Source organism: Colobus angolensis, unplaced genomic scaffold (assembly GCF_000951035.1).
Source record: "Colobus angolensis palliatus isolate OR3802 unplaced genomic scaffold, Cang.pa_1.0 Scaffold218, whole genome shotgun sequence".
NCBI lineage: Eukaryota > Metazoa > Chordata > Mammalia > Primates > Cercopithecidae > Colobus > Colobus angolensis.
Window position 1 is genome coordinate 340703 of NW_012115355.1, and position 20845 is coordinate 361547.

The 20845-nt window shown below is 39.9% G+C and overlaps 1 long non-coding RNA gene and 1 pseudogene across 2 annotated transcripts in view; one reads left to right on the forward strand and one right to left on the reverse strand.

Annotated features, from left to right (window-relative positions):
* LOC105512708 overlaps positions 1 to 12007 on the reverse strand; it is a 46329-nt gene extending 34322 nt beyond the window's left edge. Inside the window, exon 1 of the long non-coding RNA XR_001001900.1 lies at positions 11862 to 12007. This is a non-coding gene — a long non-coding RNA (uncharacterized LOC105512708). The remainder of the gene's footprint in view (positions 1 to 11861) is intronic.
* A 6674-nt stretch (positions 12008 to 18681) lies between these two features.
* LOC105512709 lies at positions 18682 to 19965 on the forward strand (annotated as a pseudogene). The gene has a single exon (XR_001001901.1). The product of XR_001001901.1 is annotated as a TAR DNA-binding protein 43 pseudogene (transcript).
* Positions 19966 to 20845: the final 880 nt, after the last annotated feature.

Here is a 20845-nt window from a genome sequence, read left to right on the forward strand (position 1 = left end):
CCTAATGTAAATGATGGGTAGATGGGTGCAGCGGGCCAGCATGGCACATGTATACCTATGTAACGAGCCTGCACATTGTGCACATGTACCCTAGAACTTAAAATATAATAATAAAAAAGAATAAAAACCAAAAGAAACGACAATAACAAAAAGAAGCCAGTTAAACTGCCTACCTTTTCCACATTGACGCTGTATGCTAATTCTTGATGTAATTTCAGCACCAAAGAGCATACTTTTGTCATTTCAAGGATGTAGTAGAAATGAAATCATAAATGGTACCTTTGAGAACTGGCTTTTTTACTCAGCATAATTCTCTAGAGGTTCATCTAGTTATTACTAGATGAACAATAGCTTGCTCCTTTTTGTTGCTGAGTAACAGTCTTTAGTATGAATGCACCATATGTTTGTCTCTTCATCCATTGAAGGACATCCGCTCCCCTCCCCTCCCCTCCCCTCCCTTCCCCTCCCCTCAGCATAATTGTGTGAATTTATTTCTGGATTCTCTATTCTGTTCCATTGATCTATTTTCTATCCCTCCATTAAGACCACAGAGTCTTGATTAATGTAGCTACTTAATAAGTCTTAAAACAGGACTGATTCTTCCTGTTCTATTCTTTTTTTAAAATTACTTTAGCTATTCTAGTTCCTTTGCATTTTCATATAAAATTTAGACTGATCTTATGCTATTTATCTACCAAAAACCTTGCTGAATTCCAACCTTCATATCCATTTGTGGAGAAGCAATATATTTGCTATTTTGACTCTTCCAATCCATGAACATTGTATGTCTCTACATTTATTTATATCATTGATATCTTACATCAGCATTGTGTGGTTTTTAGTATACAAATCATGTACATGTCTTGTTAGATTTACACCTAAATAATTTTTAAAAGCTATTGTAGACATATCATGTTTTTAATTTCAGTAACCATTACTAGTATATAGAAATATAATTAATTTTTACATGTAGATCTTGTATCCTCCCACATTGCTAATTTCACTTATTAGTTCTAGAAGTTTTTTCTTTTGTAGAATTTGAAATTGTCTTTCTTCTGTAATAAGGACCATTTTATTTCTTCTTTTCAGATCTGTATGCCTTTAATTTCTTTTTCTTGCCTTATTACACTGGCTTAAAATTCCAGTTTTATGTCAAATAAGAGTAGTAAAAGTAGACCCTTGCAATTTAACATTAAGTATAATGTTAGTTGTAGGTTTCTTTTGTAGATGCTCTTTATGAAGTTGAGTAAATTCCCCTCTATTTCCATTTTTCTGAGAGTTTTAATCATGAATGGGCATTGAATTTTGTCAAATAAGTTGGTCTGCATTGATTTATTTCATTGTGTTGTATTTTTTTCCCTTTGATTAATATAGTGGATTATGTCAAATTTATTACATTGAATGATTTTCAAATATTGAACCAGTCTTGCATCCCTGGAATAAATCTCATTTACTTCTCATGTATAATTCTCTTTTATATATTGCTAAATTCTACTTGCTAATATTTTTTCTTAAATTTTTTTTGCATCTGTGTTCATGAGGGATATTGGTCTTCAGTTTTCTTATTCTGCACTGTCTTTGTCTGGTTTTGATATACAGAGTAATACTAGCTTCATAAAATGAACTGGGAATTCTTCTCTTCTGGATTTTGGAAGACATATAGAATAGGTGTTAATTCTTTAAATGTTCAGTAGAATTCTCCAGTAGAACCAACCATCTGGGACTGAAGAATTCTTGTTTGGTAATGTTTAAAATTATGAATTTAATTTCTTTAACATTTATAAGTCTGTTTCAAATTATCTATTTCATATTGGATGGATTGTGGTAGTCTTCTCAAGGAAACTACTTCGAGAAAGGGTGAGCATCCCTCATCTGAAAATTTGTAATCTGAAATACCCCAAAATCTGAAACTTTTTGAGTACCAACTTGACACCGCAGTGAAAAATTTCATGTCTGACACCTTTGCTTTGTGATAGTTCAATGTATACAACTTTGTTTCATGCAAAAATTATTTAAAATGTTGTATAAAATTACCTTTAGGCTATGTGTATAAGGTTTATATAAAAATAAATAAATTTCGTGTTTAGTCTTGGGTCTCATCCCCAAGATATTTCATTATGTATATGCAAATCTTCCAAAATTGGAAAAAGAAAATCTGAACCCCAAATTTCTGGTCTCAAGTATTTCAGTTAAGGTATACTCAATCCATATTCCCTTATTGTCTTTTGTTATGATTGGAGAGTTTTTAGTGATATCATTTGTTTCATTTCTGATATTGGTAATTTGTCTTCTCTCTCTTTTTCTTTGTTAATAATACTAGAGGTTTTTGTTTGTTTGTTTTTCATACCCCAGTGGCACCTGGAACACCAGTGAGACAGAGCCGTTCACTTCCCTGGAAAGGGGGCTGAAGCCAGGGACCCAAGTGGTCTGGCTCAGCGGGTCCCACCCCCATGGAGCCCAGCAAGCTAAGATCCACTGGCTTGAGATTCTCGCTGCCAGCACAGCAGTCTGGGGTGGACCTGGGACCCTGGAGCTTGGTGTAGGGAGGGGCGTCCACCATTGCTGAGACTTGAGTACGTGGTTTTACCCTTGCAGTGTAGAGGTTTGTCAATGTTCTTGATCATTCCAAAGAAGCAGTTCTTTGTTCTGTTGATTTTCTATGTTGTTTTTCCGTTTTTAATTCCATTGACTTCTGCTTTTTATCATTTCCTTTCTTCCACCTGTTTTGGGTTTATTCTGTTCTTCTTTTATCAGGTCGATGAGATGGAATGTTATAGTATTGATTTGAGAATTTTCTGTTTATTCACTTATGCTTTTAGTGTTATAGATTTCCCTCTCATCACTGCTTTAGGTGTGCCACACAAATTTTGGCATGGTCTTTTTTCATTTTTATTCAGTCTAGTATATTTTGTGATTTCTTAATGCTTCTGACCTTTATGATTTCTGATGGGCAATCTACTGTCATTTGAATTATTTTTCCCCCAATGGTGAGGTGTCATTTTTTCCTAGCTGCTTTCAAGATTTTTTCTTTTTCTATAGTTTTCAGAAGTTTAATCTTTTAATGTGTCTTTTCGTGCATTTCTTTGGGTTTTGTCCTGTCTGGGCTTTCCCCAGCCTGGGCTTTCCCCAGCCTTTTGAATCTATCGACTTACATTTTCTGCCAAATTTGGGCAGTATTTACTCATTATGTCTTCGAGTACTTTTTAAAGTATAAATTATTACTTTTTAAAGTACTTAGAGAAATCTTATTTTTCTTCTCCTTCAGAACTGGCATGACACAAATGTTAGATCTTTTGTTACAGTTCACCATGTCTTTCAGGCTCTTTTCATTTTATTTTTTAGTTTGTTATCTCTCTGTTGTTTAGATTGGGTAATTTCTTTTATTTGTTTATCTATTTGTTTATTTATTGGTTTTGAGATGGAATCTCGCTCTGTTGCCCAGGCTGGAGTGCAGTGACGTGATCTCTGCTCACTGCAACCTCTGCCTCCTGGGTTCAAGCGATTCTCCTGCCTCAGTTTCCCGAGCAGCTGGGATTACAGGTGCCTGCCACCATGCCCGACTAATTTTTTGTATTTTTAGTAGAGACAGGGTTTCACCATGTTGGTCAGGCTGGTCTCGAACTCCTGAGCCCATGGTCCACCCGCCTCGGCCTCCCAAAGTGCTGAGATTACAGACGTGAGCCACTGTACCTGACCAGATTAAGTAATTTCTTTTGCTCTGTCTTCCAGTTCACTGATTCTTTCTTTTTCTCCATTCTACTATTGTACTCATTTTATTTCAGTTATTGTATTTTCACGTTATAAAGTTCCCCTTTGGCTCCTTTTTACATTTTCTATTTCTTTTCTGGGACTTTCTATTTTTCATTTGTTTCAAAAGTGTTTATACTGTTCATTGAAGTGTTTTTATGATGGCTACTTTAATATCTTTGTCAGGTAATATTTAACATCTCTGTCATCTCACTGTTGGCATTATTGTTAGTGTTTTTAATTCAGTTTAAGGTCTTATTTTTATTTTTCATTTTTTAATGCAATGAGCTCTTGTACTCTCACCTAGACTGGAGTGCAGTGGTACAATCATGGCTCACTGTAACCTCAATCACCGGGGCTCAAGCTATCCTCTTGTGTCAGCCTCCCAAGTAGCTAGGACTACAGGTGCATGCCACCACACCTAATTTTTTTATTTTTATTTTTTGTAGAGATAGGTTCTTGCTATGTTGCTCAGGTCTTTGTGTTATGATGAGTGATTTTCAAATAAAATCTTAACCTTTTTATGTTTTCTAAATGAGACTCTGGATCTTATCTAAGCATTTTACTTTAACTATCTTTCTCTGTCAGGAAAAGGGGAGGAAATCCTGCCAGGTGGAGGTAGAAGTCAAAGTTTCCCACCAGCCTCATTTGACACCTGGGGAAAAGAGGTGCTTCACATTACTGCTGAAACTGTGGGACTTATGGTTTCCTCTGTGGTCCCTGTTGACACTGCAGTGGAGATGGCCTTATTGTTACTAGTTAATGGTGAAAGCCCCCACTATCCTCTGGGCCTCTTCTGATACCACTCCAGCAGGGACAGGGAGTGGTGCCTCATTACCACTGAATGGAGGTGGAACTACAGACTTTCAAATGATTTCCAGTGTTGCTATCAGGAGAGGGGATTTATAACCAGTCAGCAGGAATGGATGTCCTGGCTTGTTACTTGGCCTTCTCAAACAGCCCTCTGGTGGGGGTTTTGGGGCATCTAGCTACAGTGATGTGTGATTGAAAGTCTCAGCTCCTAAATCAGCCTTTGCAGGCACGAGTGAGGTTGGGACCACAGTCTTAACTGTGGTATTTTGCTCTTGTTGTCTAAAAGCTTTCTGCCTTGCTAGACTGTCTTTTTTCTGTCTTTGGCTAGAGAGAGCAGGTTTTTTTGTGGCTTTTTTGTTTGTTTGAGCCCACTGGCATTCCAATATTATTGGTTGCTTCAGCTCTAAGTCTGGGATATATGAGGCTAAAAGAAAATTTAGGAAATTCATCTCCATTTCTTTTCCCATGTCCAAAAATCTCTTGTTGGTCTGTCTTCTCTCTACATTTCAGTGTCTTCTTGTATTTGTTTTATGTGTAATGCTCAGGGTTTTAAAGTTGTGTTTAACAGGACAAACAGGAAAAATACATCTACTCTATTTTCCCAAAAGCAGAAATTCAACACATTCCATTTTAAGATGAGGAAACTAAGACCTTGGGTAAAGATCTGCAGCTACTAGTGGCATAACAGAATTACTACTTTTTCAGCACTTCATTCAGTGCTCTCACCATTGTAACAGTGAAAATTGGCTATCTTCTTGATACTGAAAGGATGTGTACCTATGATGATGTAACAAGAGACAGTGTCATAAGAGCACTTTAGGGGCTGCCACTGACTCCCAGCAACTTTTTTTCTTTACTCTGTGAAGCAATGTCATTCATCTGGGGTAATACCCAAGGTTCGTTGCCTGACACCAAGGAAATCAAGGACATAGACACACCTTAGTGAGCTCAAGAGTGGAAGTTTAGTAGGCAAAAGAAAGAGAAGAACTCTCTGTGCAGAGCAGGGTCCTGGAGAAAAATGGTTTGCCAGTTCCCAGATGAAATGCATGTAGCTTTGTAGACGAGCTTGAGGAGGCAGTGTCTAGTTTACATAGAGCCCAAAAGATTAGTCAGACCAGGTGTGCCATTTACATAGCACGTAAAGAAGCTGGCTGCTCCACCCTAATCTTTTATTATGCAGGTGGGTTCTCTGCCTGGTTGGTGCTGTGTTGCCTGTTCCTTTACTGTACAGGTGGTTGACAAAAGGAAAGATGGAGCCTCCATGTTGAACATGCCTGGCCCCCAGGTGGCCTTTTCCTATTGACACAGCTGCTGCCATTCACTCGTGCAAGTTTCCAGCTTGCTTATCTGTGTCTGCAGCTCAATTTTACAGCTGTTCTTTGTTAGAAAAGAAAATATTTGGGGGCTGCTTTTTGTTAAAAGGGAAGCCTTACCGAAGACTCTCTTACCCTAACTGCCTAAATAATTTCTTTTTACTTCGTGTATCATCTGTACTCTTTAAGAACCTCTGCACAATTTCAGCAGCCTCACCATGTTGCCTGTCTCCAATGATGGGTCCAGAGTTTCCATATATGAGCAGTTTGGAGGCAGGAATGTGAATTTAAGGGATGGCTGTGGACTTATAGCTATAGCCTAGCAAATGTTCTGTTTTTACTTAATTATATATTTATAAGAGGTAGAATGGGAGATGGCTGATGGAAACAGGAAGTGTTAAATTGCCTCAAGTCATCCAACCACCTGCCTTATGTATTTTTAAAATTTTATTTTATTATGGTGAGAACACTTAATATGAAATCACCCTCTTAAATTTTTAAGATGTATAATGCAGTATTGTTGACTATAAGTACAATGTTATGCAGCAGATTTCTAAAAATTCATCTTGCTTAACTGAAACATTGTTTGTTGATTACTAATTTTCCATTCCCCCCTTCCCCTAGTCCCTGGAAACCACTGTTACATTCTTTGATTCTATGAATTTAACTATTTTAGATACCTCATATAAGTGGAATCATGCAGTATTTGTTTTTTTGTGCCCGAAATATTTCAATAACATAACGTCTTCCAGGTTCATTGATGTTGTTGCAAGTGACAGGATATCCTTCTTTTTAAAGGCCAAATAATACTCCATTATATGTATATACCACATTTTCTTTATCCATTCAGACAGATTTGTTTTCACATCTTGGCTGTTGTAAATTGTGTGTCAACATGGAAGTACTAATATATCTTTGAGATCCTGATTTCAGTTATTTGGGACAAATGTTTCAATGTGAAATTGCTGGATGATATGATAAATGTATTTTTAATTTTTTGAGGGAAATCCATAGTGTTTTCCATTGCAGCTGTAGCATTCTGCATTCCCAACAACAGTATGCAAGGGTTTCAACTTCTCTACATCCTTACCAACTCTTCTACATTTTCCAATCTATATGGAACTACAAAAGACTAATCAATCTTGAGAAAGACTGAAAGAAAAACTAAATCAATCTTGAGAAAGAGGAACCAAGTTGGAGTCTTCACACTTTCTGATTTTAAATATATTACAAAGCTAAAGTAATCAAAACAGTATAGTACTAATGTAAAAGCAGACATATAAACCAATGAAACAAAATAGAGACTCCAGAAATAAATCCATACATATATGGTCAACTCTTCTTTGAAAAGGGTACCAAGAAGACACAGTAGGGAAAGAATAGTCTCTTTGAGACTAGTAAATGATGTGGGAAAACAAGATATCTACATGCAAAACAATGAAATAGGACCTTTATTTTATGCCATCCACAAAAATCAATGGAAATGGATTAAAGACTTAAGTGTAAGACCCGAAGCTATAAAACTCCTAGAAGGACACATAGGAGAAAAGCTTCTTGATATTGGTCTCAGCAATGCTTTCATGGAAACTATAGGCTGAATGTTTGTATTCCCAAATTTCTATGTTGAGACCTAATACCCCCATGTGAGAGTATTTGGAGATGGGGCCTTTGGGAGGTGATTAGGTCATAAAGATGGAGCTCTCCTGATTGGGAATAGTGCCCCTATGAAAGAGACCAGAAAGAGCTCTTACCCTTGTTGGTGAAGTGGAACACATGGAAGTAACAGTGGAAGATGGCCATGTATGAGGAAGTGGGCTCTACTAGATGTTGAATCTGCTGGTGCCTTGATGTAAGACTTCCCAATCTCCAGAACTGTTGGAAATAAACTACTGTGGTTTATAAGTGACTCAGAATGTAGGTTTGTTTGTTTGTTTGTTTGTTTGTTTTTGTTTGTTTCTTTTGAGACAGAATCTTGCTCTGTCACCAGCACCGTCTCTGCTCACTGCAACCTCTGCCTCCTGTGTTCAAGCAATTCTCCTGCCTCAGCCTCCCTAGTAGCTGGGACTACAGGCGCACACCACCATGCCACGCTAATTTTTGTATTTTTAGTAGAGACGGGGTTTCACAATGTTGGCCAGGATGGTCTTGATCTCTTGACCTTGTGATCCACCTGCCTCAGCCTCCCAAAGTGCTGGGATTACAGGCACAAGCCACCATGCCCAGCTTGTGGTATTTTGTTATAGCAGTCTGAGCAGACTAAGACAATATATAGGACACCAAAAAGCAAAGGTAATAAAAACAAAAATAAACAAGTAGGACTACATGGAACTAAAAAGCTTCTGCACAGCAAAGGAGTCAACAGAGTGAAAAGCCAACTGATAGAATGGGAGAAAATAATTTTAAACCATGTATCTGACAAGGGGCTAATCTCCAAAATATTAAGAAACTCCTACAACTTAGTAGCAAAGAAACTAATAACATGATTAAAAAGTTGGTTAAGGACTTGAATAGACATTTCTCCAAAGAGTACATACAAATGTCCAAAAGGCATATGAAAAAATGCTCTTCATCACTAATCAAGAAGTGCAAATCAAAACCTCAGTGAGATATCACTTGTTTTGTTTTAAGCTATAATTATAACAATATGCTGATATGATAGCCTTTGTTAGTTTTAATTAATTAAAGAGGAAGATGGGATATTTAGTTTAACATAAATTGGAGCTTATGTTTGACATCTGAAGATTAAAGAACACCTTAATGAGTAAATTTGCTTATTTTGCCCCTACTGTTGGCATCAGGTACACATCTATATCCACATAAAAGCAGAATCTGTCACTTCTGAGTTCCGCTTATCCTTGCATAAGTCTCAAGTATCAAAATTGATTTTTTAAAATGTTAATTTGAAAAACAGCAGAGGTAAGATTGAAGGATGCTTGCTCTTAGAAAAGGATTATTTATTAAGGGAAAGACTTGTCTTTTGAAAATTATTATCATAATTATCACTAAGAACCAATTCTATATTTGTTATTAAGGCAAAATCCCTATTAGGCTAACACGAGGATGTTGATTCTAGTGGGGTATCTGTCTGAGTGGGGCTAAGTAATCAGCTTTGAAATGTCACTCAGAGGGAATTAGCAGTGCAGAGGCTATTTTCTGGCAGATCTCAATACATTTTTTTTTTTAATTGTCAAGGATTTGACATTGGCCTTGCATAGGTTATTATTCTGTATAACCCCAGAAGCAATATTTAGGTCTCGAAAAATTATATCAGAACAAAGAAAATAGCATTGAAGTCCAAGGAACTACATCAACTCATTGCCTATGTTGAGAGTCATTGAATCATGTCCTCTTAAAGTTATCTGGTCCCAGCCCACACTGGTGAGTAATTCTCTTCTGCAGTCACCTTGCTATGATGTTTTTCCGTCTCATGCCAGGAAAATTGGAGACCTGTAATGACAGCCCATTTCCACCTCTGTGTGCTGACTTCCTCTGTGTGCTTGTAGGCCTTGACTCTATTCCTTAGGGCCATGCAAAGGTTTTGTGAGTAAATAATGAGAATGCAGTTTAGCTTAAGTCATTTAAAAACATTAAAAACCTTAATACAATAGGCATTTGACATTTTGAAAAGTTACATGACAGAACTTTTAATATTCTCCAGACATGAAAATACTGCTATAGAACATAATTTCTTCCCTAAAGTGTATCAAGTTCTCAAGTAGCAAACTACAGCCATCCACCACTGAGTTTCCAGATGCTAAGAAGTTGACTAGTTTTATTCACTCCCTAAGAATTTGGTAAAACACTTTATCGCTGTAATTGTCACAGCTTCTTCATTTCTTCATTCCTTTACTCATTCTACAGAAATGTTTGAAGGCCTATTGTGTGACAGCTACTGTACTAAGCCCTGGGTACTTTAGGGAATAAAACAAATTTAATCCTTGCCCTTAGAGTGTTAATAGTCTAGAAAGAGTATCAAAACAAGAACAGAATAGACAAGTAAATAAATATAAATTATGCTAAGTGCATTAAAGGAAACAAACACATAATACATGGTGTTACATATTGCAGAGGAAGACCTCTATTTTTATTTATTTATTTAGAGATGAGGGTCTCCCTATATTGTCCAGGCTAGAGTGCAGTGGCTATTCACAGGCACAGTCATCACGTGATATAGCTCAGATCTCCTGGACTCAAGCAATCCTATTGCCTCCGCCTCCTGAGTAGCTGGACTGCAGGCATGTGCCACTGTAATGCCTAAGGTTCTTGCCTAGCCACGCCAAAGAATTGGTGTGGTGGTTGATCGTGGCGAGTGATAGAGACATGGACTGAGGAGAGTGGGGCTGAGGGAAGAGGGCCTGAGTATGGGGGCAATTGTGGGCCTCTGTCATTTGGGCAAAGCTTGCAGGTTTGGCACAGGGCAGTATTGTCACAAAGGGCAAAGAAAGCCTGTACATAAGGAACTTCACTCCATTTACCTTCCTGTTTACAGACGAGATCAGTTGTAGAATGGTGTTATAATTAATACTTCCCTCAGGGGGCAAGATTCTCCATTTTGTAAGGGGTACTGTGGCCAGGCATTGGTACAGAAGAAAATCAGCTACTTCTTTTTAAGGTGTCAGGGTGAATTTGTCCCAGTTATTCAGGATACATCTTAAGGGAGTGTCTGGTTTTGAAGGTGTGGTGCCCATCTGGAATTTTAAACACAGGGATGCCCGCAGTCCTGGTTAGTCCTGGGACTCATCTTCCCTTAGGGCATCCCCTAAGGGTCTGGCCCAATTGTGCTCAAAGCTCATGGCCACTTTTCCTGAGCTCTCTGTCTACTGGATTTAACCATGTTTACCGGCGGGATGGAAACTTCCCTTACCCCCGCTGTGCGCCCATTGACCACTAAATGGGGCACAAGGACTGTTGGATTTATTGTGGTCCTTCTGCCAATGCATCCTACCTGTTCCAGGGTGGCAAGGCCTGGGTCCACTGATGCTTGCATGCTAAGGCCCAATTTTCGTGGGCCTGGCCATAAAACTGTTTTCAAGGAGAAATCTCTGAATTAGCAACAGGAGGCTTACTAAGTAAGCTTAAAGGGGGTGGTGGATGTCCTCTAGGCCAGGGCCAAGAGAACAGCTGCTGTACTTTAGCCTTCTGTCCCCACTTACCATCAAAGGAGTAAGTCCCTCTCTCAAGGCAGTACCAGCATCCTGTGTCCCAACTGACTGTATTTTCTCCCATCCAATACCAATTATTGAATGGTTGAAACAACAAATCAATGGCTCTAAGACCTGTGCCTATGTACCACAGATTGTACTTGAGAGGCGCCAAGGAAGGGGAAAGTTTATCTGGGGAGCAATGGAGGAAATGCCCTAAGGCTTCTATCCACATGAAAATTACAGACCTCTTTAAACTGTCCTGATGTGGGGAACCATACACTATGGTGGGGAACTGGCCCTTCAAAAGAGCCATCAGATGGCGACACCTGCCTAAACCCTGGAGGGAACTATGAACAGGGATCTTCTGGGCACCACCCCAAGAATTTAAGACTTCTAAATAGGGAATCTTGATCCTGCCTAGCGGGAATAAGCTTGCTTATGAGATGAAAAAAGAAGTCTAACTGCTGGACATTAGGACCCAGGAGGCAGGAGTCAGAAGATGTGGCTGTCTTATGCTTAGCAGCACGTGTAGGGGGAGCCTCTGGCAGGGCCATGGTCTCAACCAGGATATCTGGGAGACTGAGACATCTGCTGAGCACTCCCGGGTGTACTTTGGGACCACCACAGAAAGCAAAAGAGTTGTAACTGTTTCCAGGCCAACCGACAGTCCCAACCCCAAAGGGTCGGGGGTTGTTAGCCCTTTTCCAGACAGCCTGACACCTGTGTCTTTAGTCAGGTGGCTGCACTAATTGCCTTTAAGTGGCCAATAGGTGCCTGGTTTAGCCTCTGAATTCTAAGGAAGACAGGACAGAATAGCAAGCGGAAGAGGTCCGATCATACTCGCCACGTGATAATCTAGATGTCTTTCCTGGAGACTCCTGGCTGGCTTGCCAAAATGTAACACCTAAGGTTCTTGCCTAGCCTCACCAAAGAATTGGTGTGGCAGCTGACTGCGGTGAATGATAGAGACAAGGACCGATAGAGAGAAAAGTCGTGGACTTTATTGAGCAGAATGAAAGTACAAAGCTTCCACAGCGTGGAAGGGGTCCTGAACAGGTAGCCAGAGTTAGATTATACAATTGCCTTTTAAACTCTTTAAGGTGGGAAATACATGTGGTGGGAAGATATTACCAGAGGTAGAAACAAAGACAACCATTTGTGACATGTCTTAGATCTTGAGGAAAACCGGAATTGCAACTTGGGTTTTATCTATTTTATGACCTTGCAGCGGCATGGCAAAGGAGACAGCATCTTACAGGACTTTACAAAGTATGTTCACAAGGAATTGGGATTGGGAGTATAGATAAGGTCCTCTGGTCACAGAAAAATGGGCAGTTAACGTTCCTTTTACTTTAGTTTCGGGGAGGGGGGAGGGAGAGAGGGAGAGAAGGACACAGGGAAACTTAACAGCAAAATTTTCACTGTTTATAGCTTTCTTGGGGAAGAAAACACATGCACAAATCCTGGGGTTAGGAATAGTTTAAGAATCTATCTTCAATATTATCCATCCAGGACCAAAGTAAGTCCTGATACAGGAAATGAGTGAGTTTCACAGCCTTCTGAGCCCCTACTCGACCCAGGAAGCCCAGCTGGCCCTTTCTCTCACCACTGCACTGGGCTGTAGAGGAAGGCAATAGAGGAACAACGTATGTAAAGTTCCTGAGAATGGAAAAAGCATGGGGCATTTGAGGATTGAAAGAGGTCAGTGTGGCTGCAGAGTAGTGAGAAAGGGGAAGGGGCCAGGAGATTGTTGAGTAATTGAGTTTTGTCAGACAGGAAAGAGCCAACTCATGTGGGGGTCATTGTAGACCATGGTAAGGAGTTTGGATTTTATTCTTATGCAGTAGGAAACCAGTGAATGGGTTTTAATAGAAAAGTGACATGTTTACAGATCAGATCAAACTCATGGCAATCCAGAGTAGCCATTTTGCAGTAGGGTATAGAATTTGCTTGTTAACTCGAAGGAAAGGCAGCCAGTAGCAATCTGTGACATAAGAAGATGACTGTAGTTGTTGTGGAGAAAACTAGTTGCTGGAGTTATGTCAGTACCCAGTAGAGAAGCCTGCAAAATAGTCAATGTGAGATGGTGGCTTAGACTAGAGTGGCAGTGGTGGAAGTGAAGAACAGTGGAAGGATTTGATGTACATTTTTAATGTAGAAATGACAGAGATACTGTGTTGATATGGTGTAACCAGAATGAGTGTCATTGCTGAAGTGGAGGAGTTTGGGGAGATAGGAGTGGTGGGCTGCCTTGACTATGTGGTTTGGGACTGCCTTGTTGCTTTTGAGATGCTGGGAGACATCTGAGAGGAGGTAGCTAATAGGAACCTGCAAACCCAAACTCTGAGGAGAGGTTTTGGATGTAAATTTGGTATTCAAGAGCGTATAAATGGAATTTAAAGTCATGGGAACTGAAGAGATTCCCTAGAAAGAGGGCAATAAGGAAGAAAAGAGAGCTCAGGAATATATCCTAGGGAAAGGCAACAATTAGAAGTCAAAAGGAGATGGGATCCACAAGGAGTGTTTGGCAAAGAGATAGAAGGAAACCCAAGAAAGGATGGTGTCAATTAAGGAAAGAGTTAAGGGGAGAAGGGAAGAAAGATAAAGTGTCTACTGTATTGAATGCTGGTAAGGAAGAGGCTGGTTCCTGATTTCAAAGAGCATAAACATCAAATGAAATTTAGAAGTATTTATCATACTTATTTCATGTGTATTTCACCTACTATCATGTTTCTCCTGCAGGAGTGAAGACTACTATCTGATTCATGAGCACTGTCAAATCTCATACTTAACAAAAATACTTTAATCTTTTTTTCTTTATAAATTTTGATTCTCCCTGAATTCCCTGGATAATTTCCACAATTCTCTTCATTTTGCTAACATATGCAGAATCTATAATCTTCAAAAGTCTCCACTTTTCAAATGCAAAACTATTTTAGATGCAGTTTATTGTCTTTTGAAAATTATCCATGTTCATTTAAAAACAGATTAGCTCTTCACCTTCAATGTATTTGAATTGTCATGTTACAGGAGACTTGGAATATTAAGCTTATCAGAAAGTTAGGACAAGTTTTCCCTAGAGGGTGGAGAGTAGTTTTAAATTCAAAGTGGAAAAAAGTTCCATATCTTAAAATAGAAGCAAATTTTTTCTCTGTTTCACGTTCTCTCAAGATATCCGCAATCCTTTTTAAACTCTCTATTTATTATTAAATACAAGCAATTTAGCTCCTTTGTAAGGTTATGCAAATAACTCATCCAGAATTAGCATTTAACATGCATTTCTTATATCCACACAAATGTTTTGTATAAAGTTGTTTTAAAAAGATTCAAATCTTTATAATTAGAAAGGGAAAATATATTAATAGGAATAAAGGGATACTCTGCTAATCTCCCATATGTAAATTAGCTTATAATTTCCATCATTTACTTTAGAAGCAACAGAACAATGGAACTTTTATTCTTCAATATTGCTGTCTCTCTCCTTCTCCAGCCAGAAAGTCTGTGCCTATACATGTATATCTAAAGAAAAATAACTAGGAATGTTAAATATTTTAGTTTTGTGGGAGAGAGGTGGTTGGGTAACTTGTGAGTGGGATTGAAGTTGATACTCTGTGTTTCGGCAGCCTAAGGGATAAAAAGCAATGAACCCAAGAACCCTCTTGGGTTCTCATTTCAACTGCTTGCATTTCCTTTTATTCTTTGTTATTGGGGCTGGATTCACTCCTGCCTACCTGGAACCTTCCTCCACAGCTTCTCACTCCTTCCGCAATCTTTACATAGAGGACATTCTCGTAGAATGTATGACAAAACTGGTCATTTCCTTCAAGTGCTTTGTCTTTGCTTTAGCCTTTAGCTTGGTCTTTGGAAAAGAAGATCATGCAAACTGCAGATAGACATTGGTTAACAGCATAGGCTAGGTTATTCCATCTCACTTGTCTTCTGGAGCTTGGCTTGTATCTTCCAAGATGCCAGAAATCAAGTGCACTGTCCTGGGAGTTTGGTATAAGTAGGTAAACTGGAAGTAGGATTATGAAGGATTCAAAACCAAGTCAGACAAAGAACTGTTGAAAGGATTAAGTTGTTGACCCTGGAAGTGGAAAGGGTAACTCTGAAGAGACTTTAAACAGAAATTAGGGGCTGAGGCCAGGCACGGTGGCTCACTCCTGTAATCCCAGCACTTTGGGATACCAAAGCGGGTGGATCACTTGAGATCCGGAGTTTGAGAACAGCCTGGCCAACATGGTGAAACCTTGTCTCTACTGAAAATACAAAATTAGCTGGACATGGTGGTGGGGCCTGTATCCCAGCTATTTGGGAGGCTGAGGCAGGAGAGTCACTTGAATCTGGGAGGCGGAGGTTGCAGTGAGCCGAGATAGTGCCACTTGACTCCAGCCTGGACAACAGAGTAAGACTCTGTCTCAAAAAAATCAAATAAAATAAATAGAAAGTGGGTTTAAATATGTGCCTTGTGGTTGCCAAGTGGTAGAACTAGGAAAATGGGTGGAACGTATAAGGGATGCATGTTTCTCCTTCAACAAACATTGAAGAAACTGCCAGGTATCGGTTAGAGCTCTGGGAAACTAGATTCAAGATGGAAATCAGCATTTATTCACTTAAAGGAAGTTACTGTCCAGTGGGAAAGACATGCAAGCAAACAATTATAATAGATCATGATAAATGCAAACAATATGTATTGTATTCGGTGAGAGAATAGAGGAGGGCAGCCTATATCTGCATTGGGGGCAGATCTGCTTGGACTATCTGCTTGCGGGTGCCAAGGGCAGCTCCTCCATCCTCACTGATTCCACTTCATTCAAAATTCCATTATCTTTCATCTGAGTTTCTGCAACTGTCTCAAGCTAGTCTTCCTGACTTCAGCTTTGCTGCTTCAATTCTTTCATCCACATTGCAGACAAAGTAGTATTTCCAAAAAGGAAAACTGATTCCCCCACTAAAAGCCTTCAATAACTTTTGATTACCACAAAAACAAAATCCAAATGCTTAAGGGCCCCTGCTTCAATCTCTAACCTTTTCTTGCCCCCCACATTTAAGCTCTATTTACAAAGAACTACTTGCCACTTTCCTAAGTCACCATTTCTTCCTAACTCCTGGGCTTCTGCACATGTAGCTCTTTGCCTGAAACTAGCTGCCCTCAAAATCCACACATGCAGAGGTACAAAAAGAAAGCATATGTACATGCGCACACATACTGTGTGTACATTCATGTGCACCCACCCCCACACACTTCCCATTTCTGCCTTTGCCTTACTAACTCGTTCTTTCTTCCTCTGGTCCACAACACCCCAAGACTCAGTACTATTCCTCCTTGTGGGTACACTCCTGTGTAGCACCCTCTGTGCGTGCCTAATCAACTAACTCATCACACTGTATTGTACTTGGCTGTTTACTTTTCCATCTTTTTTTTTTTTTTTGATACGGAGTCTCACTTTGCTGCCCAGGCTGGAGTGCAGTGGCATGATCTCGGCTCATTGCAGCCACCGTCTCCCGGGTTCAAGCGATTCTCTTGCCTCAGCCTCCTGTAGCTGGAATTACAGGCGTGTGCCACCATACCCAGTTAATTTTGTATTTTTAGTACAGACGGGGTTTCACCGTGTTGACCAAACTAGTCTTGAACTCCTGACCTCAGGAGTTCTGCCTGCCTTGGTATCCCAAAGTGCTGGGATTATAGGAGTGAGCCCCACGCCCAACCCCATCTTTTTACTGGAGGAAAATCTGCTTGAGTGTGAGGACCACATCTTATTCCTCATTATATTCCCAGCGGCTACCATAGTTCCAAGTACATCATAGAATGTGACTATATATTTGTTTAATAGATGAGTAAATGAATAAACTTTTGAAGAACGCTATCCAAAAATGTGAGAATATTCTCACATTTTTGGATAGTATACAAATGTATGTTACACATCTCAGTTGAGTGACTGTTCTAAAAACTTTGGAAGGTTCTTCAAACCAAAAAACTATGATTATATAAATCTGTCTTAGATGGTTTTTAGAAAGAGGTAATAAATAAGTAAATAATCCATGAACTATTTCTTACCTATGGGCAGTGTGATGGTTAATTATACGTTGACTTGACTGGGGTATAGGATACTCAGATATCTGGTTAAACATGATTTCTTGGCATGTCTGTGAGGGTGTTTCTGGAGGAAATCAGCATTGGAATTGGTGGACTAAGCAAAGCAGATTGTTCTTCACAACGTGAGTGGGCATTGTCTAACCTCTTGAGGGCCCAAATAGAACAAAAAGGTGAAGTGAGGTTGAATTCTTTCTCTGCACCTGACTATTTAAGCTGAGGCATTGATCTTCTCCTGCCCTTAAACTAGGACTTACCCCATTAATGCTCCCAGTTCTTAGGCCTTTGGGCTCACAGTGGGATTGATATCACCAGCTTTCCTGGGTCTTTAGCTTGCAGGTAGCAGAGGGCATGAAGAAACTGAGGCCCAGAGGTGTGAAATGAGATGAGTCACAGATAGGCTCTAAATTCTTACCCCAGTACTTTCTACCACAGTCCACCACTGTACAAATAAGACTGCTTGGATTATCTGGAATTTCACTCCCCATCTTATTTCTAATTATTTTAGACCAGATTTTCCCAGAGAGAATGAGTTTCTAATGGGAACCCAACACTGGTTAGAGCAAGTCTGTTCTGTCAAGGACTCTAAGAGACTCTTTCCTTCTGGCATCTTTCTTCTAGACTCAGTTAACCAAGAGAAGGAACTCAAGGTGTACATTTGTCTTGAAAGCGAGGCCTTATAGCATCAACTAGGGGAAAGCACTAAGAGTAAGTATAAGGCTGACTTTCTTTGCTCAGGCTCTCAGGGTGGCAGTTTTTCTGGATCCACCCGAATTCCTCATGTTGCTGCTGCCAGGCACATCCACGCCAACCTCCAGGTGTCTCCTTTCCACCAAAAAGGTGGTGCTATTTAGACAGGACTTCCCTCAGGAATGCCATGATTATTGTGAAGTCTGTATAATTTCACCTTTTGTCAGTTATGAGACAGGAGGAGGCCTCCATCAGATGATAAGAGTGCCTGAGTTACTTTCTCAGCCTTACAAGCAGCTCCATAAGTGACCATCCCGCTCCTCTCTGTTGGTTCTGTAAGAAGAACTCAGATTATGTCAATTAACAAGACATTTATGGTGAAAAAAAACATATGGGAATGAGGAGAGTGAGTGCCTCAGGGTATTAGAAAAAGGCCTACCTCAAGGCCTCACGGAGAAGGTTTGTATTCTGGTGTTTTGTGATTAACATGACTTAACTTCTCTCTCCTGTTTCTGAGGAATTTCTTTCTACATGTGTGTTTTATGCTTTATGACTATGGCATTATTAGAGTGTCTGCTCATTTGTAACCTTTACTGCTTAATGGCCTCTGCAAACGGCCTTCTCTGCGAGTCCTTTCACCTTCAACCCCTCTGCTAATTGCTCAGCTCTGTGTTTTATTTCACTTCCAAATTCCTGAGAGAAAAATCTCATTGCCCTGGCTAATCAACATCATCCCTGGCTAGACAAAGCTGTTCTGTCAAACCACCTAATAAACCTCTGGATAGCTTGTATATTGGCTGGCCTTTTGTCACTTGGTCTAGGAAATGTGTTATATAAAATGTTATATAAAACGCTTCAAAGTGGGGGCAAAACGGTCGCTGCCTTGGTGTCCCTGTTGGGCTTCCCAGCAGTGGCCTTGCAGAAAAGTAAAAGATGTCTGAATATATTCGGGTAACCAAAGATGAGAATGGTTGAGCCTGTTGAAATACCATCAGAAGACGATGGGACAGTGCTGCTGTCCACGGTTACAGCCCAGTTTCCAGGGGCATGTGGGTTTCGCGACAGGAATCCAGTGTCTCAATGTATGAGAGGTGTCTGGCTGGTGGAAGGAATTCTTCATGCCCCCGATGCTGGCTGGGGAAATCTGGTGTATGCTGTCAACTATCCTAAAGATAAAAAAAGAAAAATGGATGAGACAGACGCTTCATCAGCGGTGCACGTGAAAAGAGCAGTCCAGAAAACATCCAATTTAATAGTGTTGGGTCTCCCATGGACAACAACTGAGCAGGACCTGAAAGAATATTTTAGTACCTTTGGAGAAGCTCTTATGGTGCAGATCAAGAAAGATATTAAGACTGGTCATTCAAAGGGGTTTGGCTTCATTTGTTTTATGGAATATGAAACACAGGTGAAAGTAATGTCACAGCAGCATATGATAGATGAACAATGGTATGACTGTAAACTTCCCAATTCGAAGCAAAGCCCAGATAAGCCTTTGAGAAGCAGAAAAGTGTTCGTGGGGCACTGAACAGAGGACATGAATGCGGATGAGCTGTGGCAGTTCTGTCAGTATGGGGAAGTGGTGGATGTCTTCATCCTCAAGCCGTTCAGGGTCTTTGCCTTTGTTACATTTGCAGATGATCAGTTTCTACTGTCTTTGTGTGGAGAGGACTTGATCATTAAAGGAATCAGCATTCATATATCCAATGCCAAACCTAAGCACAATAGTAATAGAAAGAAGTGGAAGATTTGGTGGTAATCCAGGTGGCTTTGGAAATCAGGGTGGATTTGGTAATAGTAGAGGGGGTGGAGCTGGTTTGGGAAACAAGGTAGTAATATCAGTGGTGGGATAAACTTTGGTGCATTCAACATTAATCCAACCATAATGGCTGCAGCCCAGGCAGTGCTACAGAGCAGTTGGGGTATGATGGGCATGTTAGCCAGCCAGCAGAACCAGTCAGGCCCATCGGGTAATAACCAAAGCCAAAGCAACATGCAGAGGGAGCCAAACCAGGCCTTCGGTTCTGGAAATAACTCCTATGGTGATTCTAATTCTGGTGCAGAAATTGGTTGGGGATCAGCATCAAATGCAGCATCGGGCAGTGGTTTTAATGGAGGCTTTGGCTGAAGCATGGATTCTAAGTCTTCTGGCTGGGGAATGTAGGCAGTGGGGTTGTGGTTGGTTAGTATAGAATGGTGGGAAATTCAAAATTTTCTAAACTCATGATAAGTATATTGTAAAATACATGTGTACTAAGAATTTTCAAAATTGGTTTGTTCGGTGTGGAGTATAGTCAGCAATAAGGAGATATACCTAATGTAAACGACAAGTTAATGGGTACAGCACACCAACATGGCACATGTATACATATATAACAAACCTGCATGTTGTGCACATGTACCCTAGAACTTAAAGTATATAAATATATATATATATATAAATATATATATATGAAGAGCTAAAGGAAATGTGTAAGTTTTGTTACATGAGCTGGGCAAGGTGGCTCACACCTGTAATCCCAGAACTTTTGCTGAGGCAGGTAGATCACGAGGTCAGGAGTTCAAGACCAGCCTGGCCAAGATGGTGAAACCCCGTCTCTACTAAAAATACAAAAATTAATTGGGTGCAGTGGCAGACGCCTGTAATCCCAGCTACTCGGTAGGCTGAGGCAGGAGAAGCGCTTGAACGTGGTGGGCGGAGGTTGCAGTGAGCCAAGATTGTGCCACTGCACTCCAGTCTGGGTGACAGAATGAGACTCCATCTCAAAAAATAAAAAAAATATATAAATAAATAAAAATAAGTTTTGTTACATGAAAGGTTTAAATATTGAGTGATTGAAAGTGAACTGCTATTTGCCTTATTGGTAAATTAACACACAATTGATATCAAGGTGTTTCTCCTGTAATATTTTATCCCTGGACTTGTCAAATGAATTCTTTGCATGTTCAAAATGGAAACTATGGACTAGAACTACATTCTTTACTCCTTGTTTTAATTTGAACCCCACCATATGGATTTTTTTCCTTAAGAAAATCTCCTTTTG